Source organism: Siphateles boraxobius, unplaced genomic scaffold, assembly GCF_051911475.1.
Source record: "Siphateles boraxobius isolate OS27281-9 unplaced genomic scaffold, OSU_SipBor_1 33, whole genome shotgun sequence".
Taxonomy (NCBI): Eukaryota; Metazoa; Chordata; class Actinopteri; order Cypriniformes; family Leuciscidae; genus Siphateles; species Siphateles boraxobius.
Genome location: NW_027508953.1, coordinates 7,382,005 through 7,388,004, shown reverse-complemented (window position 1 = coordinate 7,388,004; position 6,000 = coordinate 7,382,005). Strand labels below are relative to the sequence as shown.

At 41.8% G+C, this 6,000-nt stretch overlaps 1 protein-coding gene across 1 annotated transcript in view; it reads left to right on the top strand.

Moving 5' to 3' along the window:
* Positions 1-586: 586 nt before the first annotated feature.
* grin2da (glutamate receptor, ionotropic, N-methyl D-aspartate 2D, a) overlaps positions 587-6,000 on the top strand; it is an 80,497-nt gene continuing 75,083 nt past the window's right edge. The window contains exon 1 of the mRNA XM_077195237.1: positions 587-843. The gene's annotated coding sequence lies outside the window, so the exon portion shown is untranslated. The remainder of the gene's footprint in view (positions 844-6,000) is intronic.

The following is a 6,000-nucleotide window of genomic DNA, read 5'->3' as shown; positions in this document are numbered from 1 at the left end:
CATACAACACCCTGACGTCCAGCAGAGGACAACAAAATGACCGGTTCGGGGGAGGAGTAGCCTCCGACAAAACAGACAAAAATCCTCAGAGTTTGAATTGAAACGCTCTCACATCTCACCTTTTCACCTTGCGCAAGTCAAACCCCATTGGGATTGATAAAAAAAAAACTATTTTGTAAAATAAATACCACAATGACAGAAAATAATGGGTATGACCAGGTTAGAGAATAATTTAGTCTTAATTATTAATGAGCACTGTTTTAATTATTCGAGTAATTATGTTTATATCTCTTTTGCTTTTCATTTTAGGGGCGGCTGCGCTAGTTGCGTCTCTGGGGTATTTAAGGGGCAATAAGTGGAACGTTACAGGTTGGGGTTAAAGGACGAGGAGGCGTGAGAAAGCCTACTATAATAAGTATGTTGATTGCATAGTGATACGCCACCGGTGCGTGCACAGGCGCACAGTCCTGCATCTTTCCACAACGGCAAGTTTAGCATTCAACACGTGTCGCGTGAGTGATGAAGAGAGAGAGAGAGGTTGCTAGGTGACGGGGCGTATATACTGAATTTTAACAAAATAACTGGAGAGAGAGACTGAGTGAGTGAGAAAGATACGGGAGGGGGGAGGTAAGGAGGGTGGGAGAGAGCTAGTCAGCAACATGTAGGCAGGCTGAGTAAAGAGAGGTCGAGACTGTCTGTACGTACAATTTCTTTTTTTTTTTTTTCGTTTTACCTCAGAGAAACATACCGGGTTGAAACGTCGTGAAAATGGGCAGCTCTGGAATGGATATACAAGTGACGAAGTGCCGCAGGGAGAACAGAGTGTCTGGATCCTGAAAAACAGTGAGTATGCTGTTTTTCTTTCTTGTGGGGTGTTTGGTGAAGTCCTTAACGGATTTTTGCCCTTCAAATCGACAAAAGATGACAAGCACGAGACACGCTTATGCGGCAGCGCCTGAACGCTCCTGCATCTCGCGCGCATATCCCCTTTGATGGATAGGAGACAACCGGCCGGTGCGCGAGGGGTTTGACCCCTCTGTCATTGATGCGCGTGCACATAACGCAAGGTCTCTCTCTCTCTCTTCTAAGCCGACTATCAACTAGACATCCTAAAGCCATGTAGGATAGTAGTGACTTTTACTCTATGGGCTCGTGAATAGGGTCTCAACTTTACCTCACTGACAAGGGTAGAGCCTAGTATGCTTCCTTAGGGAGAGCAGCAGGAGAGCACGTATGTAAAGCCATTCCGTATTACAGTGTTGTGTGTTTGACAAGTGGTCGCGCGAAATAGTCCTATATTTTTCTTGTTATTGTTTTTTTTTTACCTTACATGTGAACTGCCGTTTTAATGGAGTCATTCCTTGCTCCTTTTTTCTTTTTTTAGTTGTGATCAAACAATAAATCAGTTTTCGTCATGTTGTTTTTAGCCGCAAGTGCACAAATATGCCGACATTTCAAAGATTTCACGTGGTTTTCATAATATAATACACACAAATTATGTAATTTCTGTAACTCAGAATAATAGTTTGTTTATAGAATTGTAGCTTATTAAAAAAGGTAACAGTTTAGGCTACTGTTTAATAAATATAATGCTTTTAGAATGCCAGAATCAAATACATTTCATTAGGTCTGAAATATCAGAGCCAGTGTGCTGAGTTTAGTAATTGAGGTGCCTTCTCTCTTAGCTCAGATTGCCTCCTTTTGTGTACCACTTGTTACTGGGCAATCAAGATCCACGGAATCTGCACGTCTCCGGCTATTAGGAGGAATGAGCTGATTTTTTATTGTTCCTTGGGCTTTAACGTTGCTGCAAATGTCAGAATGCTGTGAATGACATATTTGGGTTGTAGATTCAATTACTTTTGGTGTGGCTGTCGTTCTACTTATTTATCTTACCGTGTTCGGCCAGCTCTCAATGGAAAGGTTTTATATAGGGTAGGCTGCTCAGTGTATTTGACAGCGCTTCACTAAGCCTTCAGCCATCTCCTAGCTAAATGTTGAAGTTGTGCAGGTGACCTGCCTGAGACATTCGAGTTAGTTTGACAGTCTTAGATGATTTCCTATGAGAAAGCCAGGTTTTTGCTGGAGCCACCTAAAGGCTCATCTGACAGGTCTGAAGGTGGCAGAAAGGAGCTGGTGATGGTGCACAGTTTGGGCTGTCTCAGAGATTGCTGCTGCTTCAAAGTCCTCCCCAGGTTACAGTTGTTGACTCCAAGAACCACCCACCATATAAACACACACATACACACACAAAAACAAAAAACCTCACTTGTTTCAGTTGAAGGAGCACAGCTTGAGGGCATTTTGGGATGACTGCCCAACAGGAAGCCAGCCTAGAGGTCTTGAAAAGGCACATCCCAGGGAGAAAGTGAGAGAGGAGCCAAATTGCGTCCTGTTTCCCCTCGCCTTTTCAAGCCCCCTCCCTACGGGATTCAGTGCTTGCCAGACCCCAGCTGTTCTGAGGAGCCACCTCCTACGTCCAACCCTGTCATGTCTATGCATCAGAGCTGTGTTACATCACCCCATGTACAAGACTGAGACTGACTGATATTTTTCACAAGACTTCAGAGAAGTTGAAATTTTACTACATTTATCTAATGTCATATAATGATTGCTTTATTGTTTGCGGTTGGGCGATATCCAAATCTGAAGTACAGTCTGTACTGAATGAGGATAACATATTTTTACATATTAGAAAAAAAATTAATTCATTGTGTGATGATTTGATTTTGTGATGAAGTGTTGTGCTGGATTAGGCTAGGGTGTGGATACGCCTTTCAAGGCCGTTTAGACAGAACGCACCTGTATTTGCCTAGATTGTAATACCTGAAAACCCTCCAGAAGGACTTTCCTTGCCCTTTAAACTTAATTAAATGTCAAAAAAGAGATATAGAAGCAATTAGCCTCTCTATATTCCAAAACATTTCTCAACAGGTGTCCAAAAATGGGCTCCTAAAATCGACAGACACTGAATATTTCTATATAATTTAACCAGTGGGATGAGACGGGCAAATGACTATTATAACCAGAGCCGTTAAAGGCTCATCAAACCCTTTTACCATGGTACAGTTTAAATAACCCTATGTCTTCTGTTCCTGCTGTCTGAAGCTCATAGGGATGGAACTGAATCTAAACGAAGAGGATTGTAGCAGCTCACGTTGCTTTCCCATGGTACCATAGGATTTGTCAACATCACTATGTGAAGTGAGACTTAAAATCTTGACAGTGTAGCTTCTCTGAGATCTAGAGTGCTAATGATTTTCAGCAGCTCCGCATCCTGCTTTTCCTGTTCTTCACCCTGCTGGTTCTTTGTTGATGTTGTCTTCTCACTGCTCGGCAGTGGAATCACTGGGAGGAACAACTCAGACGCTGGCTGCATCTAGAAATAGCAGGCATTTTACTTTTAAAAAAAACTCTATGTATGCTACCGGGGAAGACGCTGAAGCAGCAAAACTGCTAGCTTTGAAGCACATAAAGGCATATGCTTTGTGCGCGAGACATTTATTTATGTCTGTGATATATTTTTACCTAGATATTGATGCCTAGGCCCATTGTGAAATTGAGGAGATTTATATTTCTTTCATATGATTTCAGCATTATGAGGCACCAAGGAAAGCAGACATTGACCATTTGCGGCTAATGAGAATAAATGTAGTTAAGTCAGTGATATTCTGTTCAGTGTGATGAACCAAACTCTTTTGGGAGCCCTCATTTTGCATGTGTAGCGTTTAAATAATGGAAGCCACTGTTTCAATGACAATTCTAGACACGGTTTCACCTTCTCTTTTATTTGTACCTTTGTTTATAAACTCCTGTCGTCCCCAGACAATTGTAGTGCGGCTCAAACTCCCAGGATACTCTCAGATAACAATAGATTCGACTTTCGATCCAACTTCATGTCAAAACAGGGTTTCGGCTCTTCCGCAAGGTCGACCTCAAAGGCATGTGACAGGAAGTCAATGATGCAATGAAGCCACAATTCCAAATAGCTTAAGCCTTCCATCATTTTTACGTTATACTCTCAGTGACAATCTTCTGATTGCCACAGAAAGTGCATATATCACCATATTGAATAACATTTAATCCAACCCATGATTATTGAACTGAAAATAGGAAATTAAACATTTTATGTGGAAGTGAGCATATGATCTAACCTCTGTTCAATTTATCATCAATTATGACTACTATTTCTGCTTTCCTTCTAGCTATTCGATCTCCTCCCTTTGCTTTATTTGGCTGTGAAATCACTCAGACCCCTGCTTATACCGTGGCAGAGTGACATCATGATATTTAAACACAATCTCTCCCAATGCGCAACAGACATTTTCTGTCTAATGGTCCTGCACTAGGCTGCCTGGCAGCCAGCATCGTTCCACATGCTCTCTCTCGCCGGTCTTTTCTCCACCTCCTGAAGAATCTCACCCAAACCCAGATGCGCTCTGATCACTGTGAATTAATAACACCACACTTTCTTCTTGATACCAGCAGAGACTCCCCATATGTATTTATTCATCTGATTTTCAGTTCGATTGCAGCAAGCGCACTACCCTCATGTGCTGGCTTAGTATGAACTTGATGCCGTTGAGTTTTGTCCTTAATTTGTAGCCTTTTGGTCAAGTTGCCCCCCCCCCCTTTCTCAAGTGATATGTGGTGGAATGATGTCTTTGTCTTTCGACTGCTTGATTGCTCATCTAAATAAGTACCTTAGTGAAAAGGGAACAAGGGTGAACCGCTATTTCGCACTCTGTTAACATCGGGGCTTGAAATCAGCCGTAAATTACCCTTGCTTATCGGGCAGGCGTGAATGTTTCTCTCTCTCTCTCTCTCTCTCTCTCTCTCTCTCTTTCTCTCTCTCTCTCTCTCTCTCTCTCTCTCTCTCTCTCTCTCTCTCTCTCGCCATTGATTGTAAATCCCTCTTTGTTCCAATGTAAACTGTCATTTTATTTGTGCACTTGAAGTCTGAGCTGTGGAATCCAGAGCCTCTGATACTAAAGCTAGCCAAGCTCATCCTGGGTTCGACTTAATCTGACATGATGTCTTGTGGGGGCGGGCAGTTGGTAGGGTGGAGTTTGCAGGGATTCCCTCCTTCTCTTTCCCCTGAGTGAGAGAGACAGAAACTGGCTCCCCGCGAGCATCCGAAATTAAATCTCAGGGGCCTCCACAGATGTGATTTTCAATGCAGGGCAATATGGCTTGCTGCTGCCACTGTCACTTTTACTCTTTGGTGCTCCACTCTCTCCTGCCTCCCACTGGGCTTTGGGATAGGATTCAAATTAAGCTCCTCACCATTGCAAGTTTTTTTTTGTCTCCTGAGTGGGATGCGTCGCTGTGTTTGAGGTGAATGAGTTTTCCAGCTTTTTCTTCATTTTGTATCTCAAGGAGGAGATATTAATTTATCATGGATTTTTGGCAATAGGCATCATTGTTTTGGACAGTGTTGCTTTCTGATGTTCACCAATTGATAAAAAATATGTTGTTTGATACCCATCCAAAGAAAGACTTCCAAAGGACAAATTATTCTTGCGTGGAGGTAGGGATGTGACGGTGAGGGTATTTTCCCGCTGGTTAATCGACGTGTGACAAATTTACTTGAGTACAATTAGAAGTACTAAATAATAATTTGACTGAAGTTAGAGTAAATAAGTAGTTTGCTTAAAAACTACTCAAGTTACTACATTGCAAAGTACCTAGTACAAAGTATTATTTTTCTATTTTTACCCTAAATGAGGTGATGACAGCAGTATGGAGCGTTAAACACTCATGTAATTTCTGTTTAATTTACTGGAAGCCAGAGAGCACCCTCACGCAGAAAGTCCAAAAGTGAGATTCATAGAAGTATTAAACTTATGACATTTCAGGAAATCTCTTATATGGATATAATATGCAAATAGACGCATTTTGACTGATGAAACATGAAGACAAACACAATTACGATGATATATCTGTGTTCTTCAAGCCATCTCAGGCATTTTCATAAGAATAATGTAGGCTATATCTATA